This window comes from Rattus norvegicus, chromosome 5 (assembly GCF_021556685.1).
Source record: "Rattus norvegicus strain SHRSP/BbbUtx chromosome 5, alternate assembly SHRSP_T2T, whole genome shotgun sequence".
NCBI classification, from domain to species: Eukaryota; Metazoa; Chordata; class Mammalia; order Rodentia; family Muridae; genus Rattus; species Rattus norvegicus.
Window position 1 is genome coordinate 74,409,952 of NC_141538.1, and position 22,888 is coordinate 74,432,839.

Consider the following 22,888-nt stretch of genomic DNA (forward strand, 5'->3'; position numbering starts at 1 on the left):
TAGTGATCACTATCTTCTTTTAGACCTCTTCATTTTAAAATTTTTATTATGCTTAATTAGTGTGTGTTTTTATATGTCAAGAGACTTCTTCATTTTAAACTTTTTATTGTGATATGTGTGTGCGTGCGTGCATGCGTGCGTGCATGCGTGCGTGCGTGCGAATCACTGTGGGAATAAGTTCTCTCCTTCCACCATATGTGTGGTCCTGGAGATGGAACACACAATTCATCAGGCTTGAAGGCCAGTACCTTCATCTCACTAGCCTTTCTCCTGATTTTTTACAGAAATTCCAAGATTCCTGACACAGAATTACTAATTCAGTTCTCAAGTTCATTCTTTAGCTCAATCAGTGGAAGCAATTCTCACAATATTGCTCAACAAAGAAACCTGGAAATTGTTCTGGCTCCTCTCTCCCTTTAGATGGAGTCCATCTCTCATTCTATCCTTATTCAGATTCTGCTGAACTTGTGTCCAACACACTGAATGCTTTTAAGACTCTTGGTGGCTCTGATTGACTCAGGGTCATTGAGGGCCTCAGCTAGTAGACGGGACGGGACTGTTAAAGATAGTTTGGACTTAGAGATTGGGGAAATGGTTATTAACTTGTACATAATGTATCTGTTCCCTAAACATCATCCCTTTTACTATGCATTGCATTTTACAAACGAGGAAGCAGATTGAGTAAAATATATGACTATTCACGAGCACACCACTAAGAAACTGAAAAATCTGAGCTCCCACCTGATGCTGAGACCCTGGGAAGGCTGAATTGGACCTCATAGTGCATTTATGATCTACTTTTATTTTGGGAAAATCATGTGCTTCCCTGACAAATTCACTGTAAATAAACAAAAAAGCCCATTTCATCTCTACTATGATAACATTCAGAAGTTTTTTTTCCCTCCCCTAGATTAAGAGACCCTTAATCTAGGCCTCTTAACCCTGTAGTACAAAGTCCTGGCACCACCAAGCTAGCTGATGATTCTGTTATTCCACCTGAACAGAATGAGAGTTCTTCCATACCAGTCTCCACTGGTCTTCATTTCTCTGAAGTTGAGTACCAGTCTGTCAGTACTGGTACGTGGTAGGTAGGCAGAAGTACCAAACACAGTCTCTGATGTGAGAGATTTGGATATCAGGACCATGGGCCTTACAAGTGCCATTGTCCCCATGGAGGTTCTAGGTATTTGACTTTTAGCCCTTAACGGGGACCATATTACAGCCCTTGGCTTAGAGACTGGGATCCTTGGTCCTGAGATTTGACAGTTCTCTGAAACTTAGCTGGTCTGGGCCTGCTCTCTTGTCATCTCTACTTTTCCTTCCCACTTCCCCTTTTCCCCTCTTGTCATCCCTACTTTCCTTTCCCACTTTCCCTTTATCCCAGCTACTGTCACACTGTACACATTACTTGTCAATGCCACTAGCAAGATGACATGCTTCCAAGTCTAGGTACCAGAAGGACCATTCAGAACTGGTATCAACCATGGCCAGAGCACCTACACAAACATCTGCTACTCACAGGAGCTCTGGTAGAGACAATATGGACCAGGGTCCTACAGATAGGTGGGGGCTCTGAGAAGGCCTAGATTAATGGTGTTTTCAGGCCTATGGGTACTGCTAGTAGGAAAGTTACAGCTACCTCTTGAAGCTGCCAAGCATAGTTTTCTAACTTGTATTGCTCAGTAACTGAGTGCCAATCACCAAGGGGCTATTATGAAGCTACAGTGAAGTCTCATAAACTGGGACCTATCTATAGGGATTTCCTAAAGGTACCCAACCTATGAGGCTGTCGAGTTGTTGAAGACACTCTTCAGTCAGAAGTTGGAGACCCAGGAACAAATGCTTGGTTCTTCGGGAGCCTGGATTGGTAATGAAAACAGTATAGGGGTGTTGACAAAACACAGATCAGACCAGGTAAGCCAAGGTACAGGAGATGATTTACTACTCAGGAGAAGTCATCATTTGACCTGAAGTTGCCACATCAGGGGATGCAGTACAGGGGAGTATCTCCCTACTGACTCACTGACAGAGCCCAAGTGGCGTGCTTGTGTCCCGTAAGAAATCAGTATCATTTATTTAGCTACTGACAGCTATTCATTTTGGACCAATCACATTCATTAAGGCTTATGTTATGTCAGGCTTGCAACCAATCAGAGAAGATCTTCCACCAGGGGAACTTCCACAAAAGAAAATGATTCATTGAGTCTTCTGATTTGAATGTATATAGACACCAAGGAATGTTCAAGATAGCTGCCATGGTGATGGACTGCCTTTTGCTCAAGACAGTTCAGAAAGCAAATGAGAGTGTAATAGCTGCCAATTATGGAATCAAATGTGCATCAGAAGTTGCTTGCATGCTTACAGTAGAGGCTTATAGCACATATTAACATTCATGGTGATTTTAGCCATACTTCATACCTGCCCATTGCCTCAGGAGAGGTATACACTTATTTGCCCCATTTAGGGCCTTCAAAATAAAGCTTGCATGTTTCAGCCAAAGAGAAGAAGCCAGATTTCCTCCAACAATAAGCCTCGGGGCTTACTTTCTATGAGCTTCTTTCTCCTTCACACTACAAACTTTGACATTGTGTCTATACACTTCGTTCCCATAGTGCCACTCTCCCTGTGTTCTTTGCCAATACCAGTCTGGAGCTTGAGGTCTCTCCTCTTGGAATCAGCAGCACAGCTACTTCTGGACCTGGACTTTGCACAATATGTCCTTCATTGGATTGCAAGCCTGCCTGCCTAGGTCACCAAGTAACAGACCCATTATTAACGTTAGACTCCAATCAGAAGTTTGACCTGAACTCTGGGGCAGCATGGTTAACACACACATTTTGTTGTTGTTGTTGTTGTTGTTGTTGGTGGTGGTGGTGGTGGTGCTGCTGCTGCTGCTGCTGCTGCTGCTGCTGCTGCTGCTGCTGCTCCTCCTCCTCCTATGGAATGGGAGAGTGGAAAGATAAACGCATAAGCCGAGAAAATCACCAGGGGGAAAAATCACAGTTCATATTATGCATATTCTCTCTCTCCTTCTCTCCCTCTCTCCCTCTCTCTCTCTCTCTCTCTCTCTCTCTCTCTCTCTCTCCAGGATGAAAGAAAAAATGAATGAAAGAAAGAAAGAAGGAAGGAAAGAAAGAAAGAATAAAACATTCGAACAATCTTCCTCTGAAGAGGAGTCTCTTCTTTCCCCTCCCATGGCTTTTGTAAGCAAAGGACACCAACTGGCTATAAGGTAGTACAATCACATTGTGAAAACTGACTGGAAGTGGCCACCCCACAGCTGAGATCTACAGACAGTATTCATTTTCTGCCACTGCAGACAGCTCAGCCACAAACATGGATGAAGAAAGAGAAATTGGCATTGGTCTTGCTTGGAGCAGATGGGGCCTGAAGTCTGGTTAGCAAAAAGAAAGGAACTGAGTGTCTTAGGAAATGTTTGAGCTGGACCTAACAGAATCCTTCAGTCTCTTTCTCATGTTTGTTTGTGTGCATACAGACACACAGACTCATAGACAGACAGACGGACACACACACACACACACACACACGCGCGCACACGTGTGCGCGCGCGCGCGCACACACACACACACATCTACCTGCTTTGTTTTAACTGAGGGAAAAGACAGCTCTTGTCCACGCTCGTGCTCCCTGTTGCAACTTTGACATCTGATTGGCATGCAGAACTCCCCCAGACATCAATAGAATAGTAGAGTGAATGAGGGAGAGGTTTTAGCTGTTAATAAAAAGACATTGGAGGGGGGGAAATGATATTCTAGTCTCTCCCGGAGCCCTCCTTCAGAGGAAGGATGCCTGTGTTAAGACAGCAACACACGAGATGAAGAGGAGGATGAAGTAGATGAGTGTCGAGACTCCACTGCATCTCAGTGTGTCATTGTTCTTTTACTTTGTCCATGTTGATTTCTCCTGCCAAGGGAGTTCTTACCCATAGCCTCTCTTCGCAATGGGTGAAAAATTCTTTTTCTATTCTAAGGCCCAAATGGGTTTTCACTTCTTTCAGAAAGTCTTTTCAGATTGTTCTGCACTTGACACAATTCATTCCTTCCACTTCCCTATACATTTCATACCATGGCTAATGTTGGTTGTCAAGTTGGCACACACCTGGGGAAAGACAATTTCAATTGAGGAACTTCCTCCATCAGATTGGCCCGTGGGCATGTCTGCAGGCATTTTCTTCATTATTGAGTGATGGAGAAGGGCTCAATCTGCAGTGAATGATACCATTCTTAGGCACAGGTAGGCCTGGGATGTGTAAGAAAGCTAATTAAGAGTGAACCTGAGAGTAAGCCAATAAGTAGTGTTCCTTTGAGATTCCTGTTTCAAGAGCCTGCCTTGAGTTCCTGGTTTCTGCTTCAAGCTCCAATCTCCAGTCTCTGCATTGACTCCCCTTGGTGATAAACTATAACTTGCAAGATGAAATAAAACCTTTCTTCCCCAAGTGCTGTTTAACACAGCAACAGACAGCAAGCAAACTAGAACAGTCCATAGAAGGGAAGAGATCACATCTGACACACTCAACTAAGTATCACGGATGGTTCAATGGTCGGAGAACAAATATAAAAACAGTGGCATCTGAGTTCCAATTCAGATTGTCACACTGGATCTGAAAGACTATGGTGATACTCACTCTGAACCTCATATTCTTTGTCTCTAATTAGTGATAATGACCCTTTAATATGTTGAATGGGATAACACAAATAAAGAGCTAAGCTTATAGCATGTTGGCACACATGGTTTCCTTCAGAGAAATGATGGTGTGACTCATTTTGCATTATCTTTTATAAGTCTTTTCACATTTTAGGATTAATCAAAATAAATAGCATAGTTTTGGTACCTAAGCATTCTAGGGAAATGAAAACAGAAATAAAATAGTGATGCTCACATGAGTAGTGGCAAGCATTGGCTTGTGCAGACTTATTTCTTCTGTGCGTCATTTCATATGATCTTCACCAAAGCTGCAGAGGGCTCTATAATGATTCCTACATTAGATGAAGAAACCAAGATCCATGGAGCTGATAGTGATGAGGCAAGGTCTCAAAGAACCTTGGTACTTAACTGTCACTTAGATGGTGCCTCTCAGTCATTATGGCCTAAGAGTCTCAGCTCTCCTTAAACCTCAGCCTCAGATTTAGATCCAATTAATTTGAAGTAGGCTCCAGGGATGACATTTGAAAGTCCCAGGTGATTGCATGTGCATCGAGAGATGAGGACCTCCTGACTTCAGGTGATGCTGCACTACAAGACAAGTTCTGTGTTTTGCTGTGGTCCACATTGTCCAGAGCAAGTAGCTATCTGATATTTAGTCTAGGGAGGGAATATTCTTGATTCTTGAAACTGCACAAAGGTCAGAATTCTATCATATTTTGGTAGACCTAATTTCCCTCAATAAGTGAATCTGGTGATACACCTTTCCTTCCCTTTGTTTCCCTGGAATGACTAAGTTGCCACTGTTGACAATTGGCAGCCACTCTGAGTTACTATCAGGCACAGGATCCAAGCCTTAGTCCTGAGAAATGAGATTCAAGTAAGACCAAGGAGCAGGACTGACCTGTAAGGGGCTGGCAACCTGACCTAAGGAGAGATGAATGTAAGTAATGGGCCAGGTAAGTAACTGCACATGATTTCAGTGTGCAAATTGTTAGAAGAGATAGGTGGTGGTTGTAAAACTCATAAGGATTACAGAAGGCTTCCTCTCCATCCTTTCCTTACTTCATGAAGCTAATCTCTGTTCCTCAAGGCTGTCCTTGAGGCAGACAGATACTCCACAGAATAGCACAAAAGGTTGTGGGGATGTGCGAGTCATTTTCCAAAGCCTCACCATGAAGGATTAGAGAAGCCCCACAGGATACATAGCTGTGCCTTGCTCCAAGCCAGAGTTGCCTCTGGTAACCCATAGGGGGTTGTTAAAAGGAGAGTAGCTAGCTAGCTAGCTCCCGTCATGATTCACCTGCTGTCTCAGTCTCTGTCCACTCATATATACCTTTGAAACACTGGATAGTACGTTCCGACCCTGAGTTGAAGAATTGCCCCTGAACCTCTTCAGTTAGCAGAAGGCACAGCCAAGAGCAGTATGCTGGGTAAGCGGATCAGGAGCTTAATGCTGAGAACAGCAAGAGAACATGTTTTCCTAGGAGTTAGATGATGATGTCCAAAACTTCTTTTGATGCTTCCCATCACTGTCATGTCTGAGGGAAGACCGCCAAGCCAAGGAGACAGCACAAGCATTGTAGGACTTCCTTTCAGGATGGGTGGGGGGAGGATGAAGCTATTTTTTCCATCAGTGCTCTGAATGTCAAGAGCATCATAGTTGTCACATTATGGGACATTGCTCAGCAGTAGGGTTCTTGGTTCTGTGCACAAGGCTCAGGGTTCAGGTCGCATCAATGCCTTTCTCACTGTTTAACCCTATGGAGTTATCTTCTTTCAACCAGGCTGCCTTAGCAGAACAACATCAGGATCTGACTTCAGAAACAGAAAGTAGACTTAGGGTAAAGTGTGAACATGTCTCCAACTGTGAATATGCTGTTTTGGTATGAATTATGATATTACTGAGTTGAAGCATCCAGGATTCTATTCCCTTGGGATGGATATTACCTAGTAGTAGACATTCAGTTATGAGAGGGAAAGAAAAAGACCAACAGAAAGGATTCTCTTTCTCTCAATTCGCAGGGGACCAGAGATAGCAATCTAGTGAACTATAAAAGCAGAGAGACCATTTCTTCTTCTACAATCTGACCTACCACTGGAACAATAGTCTGCCAGTCTTGCAATTATTGCATGAGATATAAATAAAGCACCCATGCTAATGCCAACTATTCTCTAGTAATACAATTTCCTGCCCATGTAGTGACCGCTCAACTCACGGTTCTCTTGTAGATTTTGTTTGCATTTCCAACCATCTGCCTCCTGTGGTTAGCTGTCAGACATCCCTGAATCCCAGTAAATCAAAACTTTAGAGACTGGGAATTTACCAGTCAGATTTATATCAGCAAATTCTCAACCCACAAAATACCCGCACAATGAACTCAAAGTCAGTTGATATTGCTATAAGCCACCCACCTAGGTTGGACAAATTGTCCTGTATTAATCTCTCTCTTCTATGATCATCATAATTACCTGTGGCTTTTTAAGTTCACATGGATCTAGTTCGTCCTTCTCTTCCTCCATCTTCCTGCCTTCTCCCTCTGTGTGTCACTATCTCCCTCATCTCTAAAACTTTCAGCCTGCCTACTTTATCTACTGCCCAATCACAGGCTATAGCCTTTTCTTGTGTGTGCCCTCACCTGCATACAGACAGCAATCCACATTTTCCCATCCACAATTTCTCTAGTTTTATAAAATTTTAAATTAAGCTATCCCAAAGTGAAGTAAGTTCCAAGGCCTACCCGATTTCACATCAAATGTCTTGATAATTCTGCTATGTCTTTGGGCTTAATTGCATGTAGCTTCTGGGTACACACAGTATTTATGTGGCATTGGTAGGACATGTGAGTGTCTCCAGAGAGTTCAGAGCTACATTGACTTGTCTATGATCAAAAAGACAGAGTTTGGACCTCTTATTTCTGGTCTTGTGTTTCAGTAATTATTTTATTCTTACCATTATTGTATTCCAACAAGAAGGTTTGGTATCTGGAGAAATCATGCCTTCCTCTCTCTGTGGTTGATATAGGAAGTGTTGGTTGAGGCTTATGCCTTGACTGGGAAATTGTAGTGTGTAGATAAGTTTAAGATTCCAAAGTTGTTTGCTCTGAGTTAACCTAGTTTTGGTTCCTGAGGAATTAGAAGGTGTTAGAATCATTTTTGTGCAACTAGCTTGAGAAGCCATGCTGGCATTGATGAAAATGTGACTCTGTGGTAGCCTATATATTGTGTGACTAGCCTGGTAAACTCAGGTCAGCTAAGAGGACACAGTAAAATGGGATTAGAAGAAGGACCAGTTTCACCTGAATTGTAATTCCGTGGCATTTGGGATGACCAAGTCATCTGATTCCCCAAACATCATTTGTCTTCACCCTGAAATGTATTCAGACATTTCAAAGCTAGTGTGATGGAAAAGGCTATACACATTTTTGTGGGGCAGGGAAGATGAGACTTGAACATGAAGACTGTTATTGCTAAGTCAGGCATGATAGCACTCACTTTTAATCGCAGGAGGCTGAAGCAGGCAGATCTCTACGAGTTTGAGGCTAGCCAATGCTATACAGCAAATTCCAGGACATCCAAAGTCTCAAAGAAATAAGGTCACATCTCAGAAAAATCTGTACAGAGGATGGAGAAATGGATCAGCAGTGAAGAGAACTGTCTAATCTTCTGCAGAGCCCAGGTTTATTCCCTGGACACACATGGTAGCTCACAACCATCTGTAACTCCAGTTTCAGGAAATAAAAAGCCCTTTCCTGACCTCCAGGGGCACCAGGCCCACATACAGTATACAGATATACATGGAAGCAAAGCATCCATACACATTAAAAAAATAAGTGGTATCTAAAAAACAATAGAACTCTATGGTCAGTTACTACTCTGAATTAGAAACTTGACCCAGCTTGGGCAAGTCCATCAGTGGCTCCAGGAATTGATTTCTTCATGTAGAGGTTCTAGTAAATGCACAAAACCACAGACTTGAACTCTTTGGATTGGAATATAAATTAAGGTGCAAAATTTCTTTGTTGGGTGGGGTGGCTTACTCTGAGGCCCTGGCGAGCCTAGAATTTGTTGTGTAAGCCAGACTGACCTTGAAATCATAGAGCTCTAGCTGATGCAAAATGGCTTACATTGTATGTGGAGTAGGTATGTGTGTACCTAAAAACTTAGAAGAATCTGGGATAACATCCCATAATCATGCATAGTAATTTGGATGGGAGGAATGAAAGTTGGTCATCCATAGTAGGACATATCAAGACCACGAATAGCTTCATATCACACTGGATTAGGTTTACCACAGAAGTGAGACTGCACTGAACTTGCCAAGACTTTCTCATTTTCAGAACTGTCTGAGCTGTACTATTGTAGATATAGGATTATTATCTGCTAACCATGCAGAAGTCAAGATCCCTTCAATATCTGCCAGTCATGGGGCCATGGGGACAAAATAAGTTAATATGTATAAACGACTGGGACCAATGTCTGGCACATGAAAAGGACTGAATAAATATTAGCTCTTCCTACTTTTATTAACTTAAAGATAAAACCAAGAGAGAAGGAGGCTTTGCAGGTTCTCCAGGACATTTCTAAGATTTTTTGCTAATTAATCAAGTAATGAAATTGACAGTGAGCTAATGGTGTCTTCCTTTGCCTACTGAGGGGAAAAAATGTACCCTTAGATCTAAACTGTAGTCAGCACTTAAAGAAACAGTGCAACACTTTGAAAAAAATTAAGATGGTGTGGGTAAGACAAAAGGTAAGAAAAAGGAAGGAGAGGGGAGAGCATGAGAAAGACTGAATCCAAGTCAAGGGTTCTATTTAACGCAGCCAAGTGCTAACAGGTTGTAAATATGAAGTATTATTTAAATTTTCTTCACATGTACTTTCTAAACTTTCATCATTTGAGCTCAAATTACCTTACTAATGAGAAAAATGTGCGTACTCTTTCAAGTCCTCTCCTATTTCTTTGGAGAATTGATTCCCACATTGAGGTTCTCATTTACCAAACAACCACTAGCGACCAATTCTTATTGATTGTCTAGTATGTGCCAGACCGTGCGGGGAGTGCTAAGGAAGACAGAGAAAAATGTGGACACATTAACTGTGGAGTCTTCAACAAAGTCACTCCCCACTCATATAACAATTCCTATAACAATGCAAAGTTCACACTAAGCTCTCCATAGGAGTTTCTTTCTGCCCAGATTTAGGAGACAAAATATTTTGGCTAGTCTCTTATGAATGAAGACTCTTGTTCAAGGTTATGCAAAGTAAAGATGGAGTTAAGTTGAGGTAGAGAGGGTCTCCTAGAATACACAATACCATGGGTGTGAAGATGAGAAGGAAAGAGAGAAAGAAAGAAGAAAATGGAAAAATTACACTCAAACCTCTGAATCAGGTAAGCATTGCAAGAACCTGAAAGTTATATTCATGAGAACTTGAAAATCAGTGACACTCTGAAAAGAGAATACTCCTTACTCTCTAGGTTTGTAGATCTGTAAGCACGAATTCAGCTGTGAGTCAAGAAAAAGTAATGTCTATGCATAACATGTACAATATCTTTCTTGCCATTATTCCCTGCACAACACTTATTGATATAGTATTTATGTTGTGTTAGCTATTGGAAGCTATCTAGAGATACCTTAGAAGGGAGGCGGGATATGAGAGAGTTATATACCAATATCACCAACCAGGGACTTGAGAATCAACAGATTTTTGTACTCCCAGAGTGTCCCAGAACCAAATCTCATTAATAACAAGGGACAACTATAATAAAAACAAAAGTCAATTAATATCTGTGACCAAATACATCTGAAACCTTTGTTTTGGCAACAAAAGGTCACAGAGGGTAACACTTTGGGGGTGGGTGGGCACAAAATGGCAACTCTAAAGGGATTCTCAAAAAGAGTCCAGTCTGGAAAAGCTAAGGAAGAGAGCTTGAACCAAAGGCAGATGTCTGGAAGCGCTTACTAGAAACAGAGAGAAGCATACAGTCTTTATAGGTCGCGTACAACCAAAGGGACAGAACTGTAGAGCAGGCATTCTCTCAGGTCGGAGACAGCAACAGGAACAAAGTGTCTTGGCTTGGATTCTATACCTCCAGGTAACCTTCAGGTTATTTTTGACTTCCTAAAGAGTCACTATAAGCCAGAAATTCCCACAACAACCTGAACAGCTTCAATTGTTTTGCTATTGTTGTCCTGAGTGTGTCTCCTGTGAGTTTTGTTAGCAACGGGTCCCTGCATGGCTGATCGACAATCAACACACAGCACTGTCTAAGATAAGTTTGGGAACCCCAAAAGCAAAGGTCAGTCTTTGATTCAAACAAAGTCCATTGTCTTAAGCCCTATCCAAGTATGGAGCTTGCCTTCTTTAAGGCATTTCCACCGCTCCATGATCTGACCGCCCAGGTCTGAGTGGATGGATCCGGTTCTTCATATTAGGTCTTCCAACCTCACACAGCTTTTCCAGCTAAAAGAAGCTGGGCTTGCCTGCGCTCCTTAAAGGGAAGGGTTCTCTAAGCAGTTTGTTCTGCATTCTTCTACTCCAGATAACACTCTCTAATTTGAGGTTGGCTGGAAATCCTTACTCTTATCAGGAGAATTTCCATGGCTGAAGGGAGATGGGGGTGCACTAAGCCACATCCTGTGTTCTGCGAGGGGCTCGAAAGAGTCAATTGCAATGCTTTGAACTTGAACAAAGTATGGGACTCGCTTAAGTGGATTCAAAATACAGGCCGAGAGAACAGACACACTGTAATTTTCCCTCTTCCTTCCTCCTTTGCCTGCAGAAGTCCTGTTGCCCCGGGCCCCACACTGGACCCTTTTACCACTTGCAAACTTCCTCCCATGGACCAGCAGAACTCCTTGCCTGGCTCCTGACTTGAAAGTCTCTGGTGCCTCAGGTGATCAAACTATTCTTTTTTAGACCCGGAGTCGTCCGTGTCTGTGGAGCACAGCCGCGGGGGTCTGGGAGATACTTGCTGGTGTTTTAGAATGTGGAGAGGTAGACAGCACTCGGGGGATTTGTTCATTTTAGCAAACTTGGCAGAACTTCCCTGCGTGACCTAAATAGAATATCTTCCTCTACATAAAGCATGCATCAGGGTATTTCCTGATTTATTCATGAAAGGTTTGCTTTACAAAGGCCTCAGGAACTGTGCAATCTCAAAATACATGATACATAGGCCTGGATGCTGGAGTGGCATTTGTACAAATTGCTGTGATAGATGGGCCGTGCAGGATGGCAGCAGAATTGGATCAATTTAAACACTCACAGTTGGGGGTTACTTTTTCAGGGGAGGAAATGAGACCCAACTTGCAGATTGTTGGCAGAAACATGGAGACATGTCCTTTCTCTATAATGAAATAATCACAGAACAGAATGAGAAGTGAATAAAAGTCATGTTTACTGAGTGATGTCACAAAGCCCTTACCTGCTAATCATTTCCTAGTTTCATTCATTCATTCATTCCCAACTAGAGAATGGCTCTGTCTTAAATCCATAGGATGAGATTCACTGAAAGCCCATAATGGTAGATATCTATGGGCTCAAAGGGCCATGTGAAGCACTATTTGAAATCTGATCCATCTAGGGAATTTTGAATTCTGCCTTTCCAACGGGCATCAATCCCTCAACCTGAAGAGGAAACGCTCATGTCACCTAATGATAGGCATCTTCAGGTGAGCCCACTCTGATGTCCCTTACTGTGGATTCATCTGACGCTTTGGGATTTTTATGCAGGGGTATTTTTAACAGCACAGCAGATGGACCTTGGTTGTTTGCAAAGAAGTTTTATTTTAGAGCTTGTGAAGAGATTGGGGTTAATGTACAATAAAGTGAAAGTGACGTTTGTAAAGATAGCGCACACTGGATGCCAGGATCCATTACCCTGATGACCCCACAAACAGACCTGAGCCTCCATTGGAGAGAGCCTGCTCACATCCCATCAGCATTACTCGCAGAATGTGGCCCCACTTTGTGGCCAAGTTCCAGGGGCTTTCTCTTGTTAGGGAACTTGTCCTAATTGGGACAAGGAAACACTGTTTTTATGAACGTTGCTTTGAGGCCTAGAACTCTGGCGAGATCTGGACTGGGTTCCTTCTTTTTTTTTTCTATCATTATGGACACAGGTTGGGAGTGTTGAAAAGGAAAACCTGGGCGCAGACTCTTGAATCCTAGGCCCAGGGCTAGAAGCAGAAGGAGGTGGCCAGATAGTTCAGTAAATATGGACCAAGCCATATGGGGCTGATATTTCTGTTTGGAAAGAGACAAGCATCACCAATATAGTTAGTATCCCCAGTGGAGGATTTAAAAAAAAGGCTTTGTGGAAGGTCTTTCCAAGAGGGGAAACCAACTGGAGGACAGTATCTGAGTGAATTAACCTCAAAAGCTTTCCCATGACCCAGAGGAACCCGTCCAAATCCTTGGAGCAGCATCTAGTTCCTTTACCATCTGTCCCCTGGCTAACCTTGGGTCTTTCCATTGTCTCTGAACAACATGTGTTCTGACCATTCCAGGGTGTCCTTTGTTCCCTGGTAGCACAGACAGGCAACATTTATCGAGGCCTTTAAAGTGCCAGGAACTGGAGGAGCGGCTTTATGTGTTTCATTATTTAATCTTCAGTGTGGGCTCTGAGCAGACACTATTAAGGTCTTCAGCTTACAGATGAGGAAACAAAAGCATGGAGTCCTAAAACTGGGTCACAATGCCATTAAGCAGGCTGGGATCTGACAGCAGTGTGACCCCATCATCAGGCCTTAACCACTTCCCTACTCCTACCTCCTCTTCAGTATAAGAACATCTTAGAGAACCCCTGCACACACTGATTTGACTGCATAGGATTCTTCAGCTGGTCTCCTGGTTTGCCTGATTTAAAGCTCATCTCTTTGTTCATTGAAACTGTCAAGATCAAACATTTTCTTCTACAGCTGCTTTTCCTGGCATCTTTAGGCACACTGAGTGATTTTTCTCCTTAGAGCCTCCAGACTGTGTGAGCAATTCAACAACAGACACTCTATCTCAAGGCAATGCCCTTCTGCTATGTGTTCTTGCTGTGCCTGGCTTCTTAGACCTTTTCTCCAAATGTATCAAGGCCCCAAGAAAATGTGCGACAAATGAGGACCAGCCAGCTCCATGGATCCAGGGTGGTTCCTGCTCTGAGCCAGTGACCACACTAAAAATGGCATGGTTTACTTCAGGAGTTCCCTCAGCATGCCTGTCTAGACAAGCAGCAACTTGTCACATTTCTACCTTTAAGTTTACCCCACCCTGTGGTGACTTCCTTCAACCTGGGAGGCAGTGTCTGCCTGTCCTAAAAAACAGCTTCCATTCGGAAAGGATTCCTTTGGCCTGGGTGCATACCTGGCTCTGCAAGAGTTAACCACAAAGAAGCTCAGATCAGTAGAACATGAGGTTTCCATTACCTATGGTATGCGGACAAGAGGCACGAGCCTGGATTATGCGGTAATAAAAACACACAGTGCAGAATTTATGTCAGAGACCTCAGTTCTCTTTCTCAGCACAAGGAAACAGGGTGCTTGCTGCTCTGGAGCTAGACTCTTGCAAAAGTTGAAATTAGACTTTTCTCCCAGCTTGCTTTTAACCTGGTGATGTATGCCTGTCTTGTCCCCAGTTGTCACAGATGCAAAGAGAGGGGGCCGAAGGAATCCAGTCCATCTCCTGGGATACATTCTAAGAAAATGAGTTGGGGTGAAGAATGGGAATGTGTGAGGGATACAGAAAGAGATAGGGGAATGAGAACAGAGTGAGGAGCAGGAAAGTAGGAAGGAAAGAGACAGAGAGTGAGTACGCTTAGGAGAGCACAATGAGGGAGCACTGTGAGACTCTGAAACAGTGTCGTCTTGAAGGAAAGGGAGTCATCCATATGGAGAACTCGCTGGTTGGCAGACAGTGTGCTAAAGCCCATATCCAGTAATACAGAGATGCTCAGACACTTTCGTGATCATCACATACTTCATCCAGGTAACGAGAGCAGTAGGTTTCCAAGCAATCCCTATCTTGGTCTAACTATTCTTGCTTCCCCTCTTCAGTTGTACAGAAAATCAGTTCCATAGTAGAGACATGAACCTCTTCCATGCAGATGCTCAGGACTATTTCATGGATCATTTCTCTTCCTTGAAGATAAAAGATGGAAAGGACCAATCATGGGAAGACAGCACCTCTAAGATCTCTCAGCTGTACCCTGTAACTCGCTAATGGGGTCATGTGAGTATCAGAATTTATGCAGACCACAGATCTTCCCAGTGCACACACTAAGTGTTAGGCCCTATAATGCCAACAACAAAGAAAATGTAAGTAGGACAGTGTCTTCTTTCTAAGTTTACAGTCTCTAGGGTTCCAAAGAGACATGTACAGAGAGCAAAGATGTACAAATGTTATGACGATGGATGGTACAAAGACCCAAAGAAAAAAACTCATCTTGGAGGGAGGACAGCAGTTTTCAAAAAGCTTATCTGGAAAAGTAAAAGAGAAACAATAAGAAAGTAGTGTCCACAGCCTCAGAGAAGGCAGGGCAAGACAGAGTTGAACAACAGGAAGGAATTACGTATGGTCAAAGAGTGACATCTCCACTACTGATGCTAACTAGAACCATGGGATCTTTAAGACACGCAGGTGCCAATGGCCTCCACTCTAGGTATACTCTATGTAGAGCATACATGTTTAAAAGCTTTCCAAATGGAGTTGAGAACCAGGGTAGATGAGCTTATGTGAGATAAGAGTGTGGTGGAGTCGAAGGCAGGACAGGAAGATAAAAGGCCTTGGGTGCCAGCCAAAGTAGTTTGAACTTCTCAGTGGGCACACAACATTCTAAACAGGGAGGCGGCCCCACAGGAAATGAGTCAGCATATGGAAAAGTCTTGTTCCCCTGAACTTCAGGAGAGAGTCTGGCTTCCTCTTCTTAGAGTGGTAGACCACCTGCTCTGACTCAACTCAGTCAATTTCACTATCCTTTCAGTGACACAGACAGAAGCCGCGGGTCATTCTGGAGGAACTGGTGGCCAGGCATTTAGGAGATCATGCTTCCTATCCACCTAATGATGGCATTAATTGGCCATCATTAACTTGGCCAGAGCCTTTCCCCCTCTACTTATGAGCTCTCATCCCCACATAAACAAGAGATTAAACAGATGTGTGCTTCTCTATGTGGTTGGTTGGCTTTGAGCCAAAATTTTGCTTTATTCCATTTGAATATAGCAATTAAAGACATATTTATTAGTGTACTCTAGCTAGGCTAGGAGATAGTAAGAAAGAGCAAACCCAGAATTTCATACAAATGCTTTTGTCTTGTGTATTTTGGTATTTGACTAGATATCAGTGTTGTCTTGATATATTTAATCTGTCAGCACATCTTAGGCAATGTGCTGCTCAAATTGTCTTCTCCTTCATTGGGAGTCATTGACCCCAATCCACTCTGTGGAGGTAGAGAAGAATCCATAAGTGAAACTATCCTGCTTATTCCAGCTGGCCTTCAGCCCAGGGATGCACTGTCTTTGAGGAAAACCTATCACAGGCCTCTTGGCCTGGGGCATCTTCTTCCTCAACTCACAGCAGGACCAAGGGACTCACTCTTTCAACAATTGTTGTGATGTACCTTCAATGGTTCCTCCTTATCAGGTTATAGCCCAAGTTCTCTAACACAGTACAATCCTCCTACCATCTGGCTCTCCATCTTTTTCTCCTAATGGAACTAACTTTATAGTGTTTTGAACACAATGGAAGCCCCATGGAAACTCCTTAATCTTCCCAAGAATGAGCAAGTTCTGTTATATTTACAGATATTGACCCTTATACTTCCTTTCTTCGTAATGGTTTTCCTTCAACTTCCTGACCAGAGAAATTCAACTCTTAGAACTACCTAAGAGAAGTCTTTATCTATTTATGGAATATGTAACTTTTACTCCAGGGAATATATCACATTTAAGATGAATAAAATAATATACATTTCAACAGTTATTATAGACTCTTGACTTTGCTGCATTCTTCCTGAACTTTGAAACATAATGGTAATTACCTAGCCACAATATTAGATCTTTCTGTCTATGATAAACTTTTAAGGTCCAGAATGTCTATTGATACACACCTCTTTAAAACCTTAAAACTGAGCCCTGGATCTAGAGGAAAGTGGAGACCAAGTAGATATTAACTGAATGCAGGAATAAATAAGTGAATGGATTGCCAGTATAGCTTGGTAAATTCATGAGTGCAGGAAGGGATCACAGGGTGAGGACTGCTTCAACTCTTGGGACCACAAATTTAAATAAGAAACTTGTTTAGGACTCTGTACATCACTTAGTCTGGACCAGGTGATTTTCGAAGAGACCTAAAGGGAACGCTGATACTTTACAGGTGAGAAACTGAGACCACACTAGAGAGAGATGGCTCTGATGGCCAAGTGGCCAGCAGCCAGTCCTCCACTTCTCCATGCTACTGAACAGACAGCTCCAAGTGGCTGTCATCTTAGCTCCATGGGAGTCTGCAATTTCATCTATCCCCACTGTCTCAAACGGTGTGGACTCCTGGCAGCTTCATCTTGGAATCTGATCACTAGTTTGGTTGCTTTCCCCCCCTCTGTCTATTTGATATGGCCAGCCTGAACACAGTGCTGATCAGGCGGTCTGAAGCCTTGCACTGACAGAAATCAGGTGTCCTTGCTTCATAAAAGAAACATGAACTGATCTGACTGGAGCTGGAAGCAGAAATGCTGACAAAGACGTAACTCCCAAGGATTCTATGGGGCAAGGAAAAAGCATCACTCTCTGATGATTTACAGGCAGTGCAAGGCCTGTAGATGAGACAGAGAAGGATGAGGAGAAGTCGGGGCAGAAGTGCACCAAGAAGAAAGATGGCTGCAGCTATTCACCAGGGTAGAGAAAGGATGAGGATGTTATATTAGTGATTGTTCCATAGCAACAAGACAGCAAAAGCTACCTAAAGAAGGAAGGGTTTATTCTGCCTTACAGCTCAAGTGCCAGTCCATCATGGCAGCAGCTCTTGAGGGAGCTGGTCATGTCCTAGCCTCACTTAGGAAGCAGCATGCAGTCATGACTAGCTCACTCTCTTCTTTTTACTCATTTCACGACCACAGCCAATGGCATGGTACTACCCAAGCTTAGGGTGAATGTTCCCACTGCAGTTATCCACCCTGGAAACCGTCTCACTGATGCGTCCAGAGGTATATTTCCATGGTGATTGTTAATCCCAAGGAGTTGGCAATCAAGACTAAGCATCACAGAAAGCCACTCTCTCTGTCCTCCTTCCAACAATGTCCCAGACATTATGACCCTCCCCCTACATTAAATATTTACTTTAATTCTTTACTGATTTTTTTCTGTCTGTCCGCAGCTCAGCCTCCCTCAATACAATACTCTAATAATTTTTCTAAATGCCCTTGATTAAAATTCATCCATGACTTTCTTTTATCCCAGTGGTTCTCAACCTGTGGGTCATGACCCATTTAGAGGTTGTATATTAGCTATCCTGCATGTCAAATATTTACATTATAATTCATAACAGTAGCAAAATTAGAGTCAGGAAGTAGAAACAAAATAATTTTATAGTTTGGGGTCACCACGACATGAGCAACTGTTTTAAAGGGTCACAGCATTAGGAAGGTTGAGCATCACTCTCCTACTCTGTATAAAGCCCAACTATCTCAGATGATATAAGAATAAAGCTGTTCCCGGAAACCATGGATCATTAAATCCTATTACCAGTGGGAAGCTACTACCATGAACTAATTGGCCAGAGAGACACCCGAGGCCCACAAAAACTCTTTAGACAATTGCCACTTCTGTTGCTTGCCCACTAGAAATTACTTACTAAGGTCTGTTACTCCATATGCCACATTTCTTGGTGACAGAACATCGAGAAGTCAAATGAAGACTAGACCAGAAGCTTCCTCCATGTCAGCTAGCCCTTATAATGCTAGCAAACACTTCCCTTCCAGGGAAGAATTGTCAACAACAATCTTCTTTAAATGAAGACCCTAAGTATAGAAATACTGGCCCACCAAGCATGAAGAATCTACGGGTACCACAGTGGCAAGGCTGTTATAGGAATAACCACCTGCTTCCTGATTAGATTTTGTACCTGCTCCACAGGAAGGAATTCATGCCTGGAACAATAAACCTGGTCTTAGCTGGGACAGGCACAGGCTCTAGCACTGGTGCAACTGATGTTACTCTGCTAAATGGACATGATGGGCCTGTCAAATCCCTTCTAAATAACTGCCTGTGCCCAGAGAATAGTGCTGCTCTAAGCTGTGTTCAGACAAGCTTCTGTCTGCAGTGGTTAGCAGTGACTAAAGAGACTCATAACAGGTCAAAATACAGAGAATCAAAGACTGAGTACACAGCCACAATGAAACATCTGTAATACTTCTTTCATGACTCAGAGAACTCAAAGAAGAGGATGAGGGGTATACAAGGAGGAGGAAGGGGTTGGGGCTCCATGTGAAACACTGGACATGGCAAAGTTGCTGCATTCTTGAACTCACAGTAGCTGTAGTTCCCTGCATAAGATCATCATGAGATTGGGCCATTCTACACTTGGCCATGAAAAGGGGAGGAGCCCATAGGGGCCTAGTGCTCTGTGTTCATAAATCTCCTCCAAGCCAAGTAATACACTCTTGGGGAATTCAGCTATGGTGTCTTGTGAAAAGACTGTCCCTGCTAGGTCTGTTCACTATTGAATCCCCTCATGAAGGCAAGGGAGGGTGGTTGTTTACAACTCTGTCACAATTGCACATGGCCTCTGGAAGTGGCTAATGTATATAGGTATGAAAAGACTGACACAGGAGAGCTCCATCTGTGCAGATATGGGAAAGTTACCTTCCCTGAGGAGTAAAGACTTTGCTTTCCAGTGATGCTTTGGGGGGATGAGTACCTTGTGTACTTGGCCCTCACTTATGCTCTGTGAGTACCTCACTGGTTCCTCAGAGTGAATTTTGGTGAAAGCATGCCTTGGTTGGTTGTTGAGACCTTTCGAGAAGGAGTTGACATTGTTTCTATAGCTTTCTGGTAAGGATTTGAACAACATCCTTTCTTGGAATGTATAAGCAGATAATACTTGATGGGGAAAGACAGACAACTTCTTCAGTGGTGTCTGCTGGTAAGGTGCACATGCTCCTCTTAACAGGTGCCTGCCCATATTCCTCTACATGACCCTAACCTCACTGAATCATATGTACCAAAAGGTACCATGAGGGAGGTCTAGTTAGAAAGAGGGAAGGAACATATGAGAGTAAGAAGAGCACAGGAGAAGGTAATGGAACAAAAGCTGAGAGGACTGGAATAGATTCTGTATGTGTACAAAAACATCCTAATGAAAGCCATTGTTATGCATAAAATAATTATAGTCTAAAACATTGAAATGATAAAGAACAGTCTAGATCTCTTCCTGCTGCTGAAAGGCAATGAGAAAACTTCCATCAGGGAACAGACTTGGAAGACAGTGATACATGATTTGATATCAGAAGTAAGCTTTCTTAATGAAAAAAATACCTTCTGACCCACCCCACGCTTACACCAGGGCTTCTCTCATGGTGGCTAAAATACTCTGCCCAATATCTAGCCCTGCCTGCTTTAGACATGAGTTAGACACACATCATTGCTTTCAAAGAACTCACAATCTAACAGATTAAAAAGGAAGAAGAAGTCAAAACAAATAACCTTGGCAAGGCTGTCTATAAGTCTCTTACAGTGTGCTGGGACCCTTATAGTGTCTGGAGGAATTCAGAACCTTGGGTTAGTTCCTGGAGGAAAACTAACTAAGCATTTCCTAGGAACAAAAGAAGGCAAGTAGTTAAAGGAGTTCTTTAGTTACAAACCATATGCAAATAGTGTGTGTGTGTGTGTGTGTGTGTGTGTGTGTGTGTGTGTGTGCGCGCGCGCATGTGCGTGCTCATCATTGCTCTGCCTGAGTCCCTTCATTTCTCTTGACTCTCCCTCCCTAATATCAACGCCATTTCACCTCTGTAGGAGCTTCTTGTGTGTGAGAACGTGAGATGTGTGATGTGGGTAGGAGAAGCAGGTAGCCTGGGAAGGCAGCATCATGCTTACATCCTCACGGAGGACGATGGAGCTGAAAGAAAAATGTCTCCCCCACTGTTTATCTTAATCCCTTCTGGTTGCTACAACAAAGACCCACAGGCTGAGTGGCTGAAGGGACAGAAATTGGTGTCTCACTATTCTGGAAGCCACCAGTCTGAGACAGTGTGCCAGTGCGGTCAGTTCTAGGAAGGTCCCCCTTCCTGACAGTGGCTGCCAGCTTCTTCTTGTGTCCTGGTAAAAAGCTGATCTGCTGGATTTCTCTTACCATAACCCAATTAGACCCATCCCCATACATAAGCACACTGTTGGCTTGAATGAGAAGGACCCTATCACTCAGCAAACAGTGTTGCTTCATTGTCATCAACCCTGAGGGAGGACTCACCTCACAGGCCCACTCCAAGACCACCATTTAATTGCCTCTATGACTGGAGACATTGAGCTAGTCTGGCTAACATGGCAAACACACAACTCTTGGATTGCTGATAGATCTCTCCAAAGTCACACTGTAAGAGAGAAGTCGTACTTTCTCAAAGGAGTATGGATTGCTGTTACCAGGATATAGGAAAGAACCGTAGCTGTCCACTCCGCGCGGGAACTCACCCTTCTGCAGGGACACCTGCCTAGAATATGAACTTTTCCAGCTGTGTCCAAGGGACTCAAGGCCTCGCTCCAGGGTTGCTTATTGACGATTGTCGTGGTATCTCTAAGATGAAAAGTGAAAAGTGAGTCTAGAGGTAAAAGAATACTGAGATGACAAGCCAGAAAGCCAGACTCTGGGCCTGCTTTGGAGCAGCACTCTTGAAAGAAATGTCTTGCTGCCCTCGGCAAGTCTGAGGAAAGAAGAAGACACTCCAAGACCATGTGGAGTGTGCGCAGCTGCCTTTGCACCAGGAAGCGGGGCTCAGCTGAAGAGCGGCTGTCAGCGACGGAGGTAGGAGGAGCCTGTCCTGGCGTTGAAGCTGCAGCGGATAATGGAGCCACAGTGCAAGCACAGGGCCTTTTATTGACAGGGTGAAAAGAAGCCAGCTGGGGTTTGTCTATAGCTGAGCTTCTGGTTCTGTCCCATACTTCTGAAAAAGACCTCCTTTGTTCCTTTGCTGCAGGTGGCACCTGTCATTACAAGACATGTAAATAGGATAAACAGTCCCAAGCTACTGAAGAGGTGCCCCTTCCTGAAATGCGTCTCTCAAAGGACTCTCCAAGTTCATCTCTGTCACTGTTTCTTTCTCTCAATTGGAGGGTTGAACAGAAGGAGGAGAATGTGAGGGCCAGAGGACTCTGCCTTCCAATAAAGCAACACTGATTTTTGTTACAAGACACGACCTCTCTGCAGCTTCTTTTCCCATACTAAATCTGAAAGCCCCACAGAGAATGATTTCTTTTTTAAACTAAATCCAAAATGAGACTCCAAACTAACAAAATCAAGCCCTTGGTCTTTCTAGAAGCGGTAATGAGTTCCTTAAAAATCAGAAAGCAGAGGGATTACTATGAATGTGGGGAGTATAGCTTCTCCCATGGAGGAACACTCTAGAAAATGTTCACTTCCCAATCAAGGGTGGCTACAAAGAAGAGTAGACAGAGGGACATACCTGGCGTTGTGGGGAAGCATCAGTCTGACTTCCGTCCCTTTCCCCTGAAGAGTACCTGGCCATTCCAGAGGTGCTTGCCTCTAGGCAAAAACACTGTAAGAATTCAGATTTTAAAAATGAAGAAGTTAGACACACTGGTAATATGTAGTGGGAGGGCACCCATACCAGAGCTGAGGTCATCCCTTAAAGCTGTCCAGACATATGTCTCATTCCTTCTCAGGCCTCCTTGGAAAGAAAGGGGAAGTACATCCAAGACAAAGCTCCTCTCTTCCTTTCTACCAGGTGGTAGCAGCCAATAGGGTGGAGATAAACATAGCAACTTGGCTGCAAAGATGGATTGTCCACCCACTCTCCCCGGAAGATCTGAGGCAAGCCATCACTGTGATGAGGAACTGCAAATTCGGATCCTATGTCCAATGAACAATTAAGTGACTGACAGCAGAACAGGGGTTTAAAGAGAAGAAAATCTCAACCTACAGAGATAAATGGAGTTTTAATCCATTTATCCATTTTATCCATGCAAACTAAAGATCAAGGAAATGCTTTAACAGGGCCATTAATTAACAGACG

The 22,888-nt window shown here is 43.4% G+C and overlaps 1 long non-coding RNA gene across 1 annotated transcript; it reads right to left on the bottom strand.

Annotated features, from left to right (window-relative positions):
• Positions 1–115: 115 nt before the first annotated feature.
• On the bottom strand, positions 116–22,582 carry LOC148005793 (uncharacterized). The gene is made up of 3 exons (XR_015621423.1): positions 22,319–22,582; positions 21,330–21,432; positions 116–2,936 (listed from the first exon to the last, which is right to left on the bottom strand). It is a non-coding gene; the product is annotated as an uncharacterized LOC148005793 (long non-coding RNA).
• Positions 22,583–22,888: the final 306 nt, after the last annotated feature.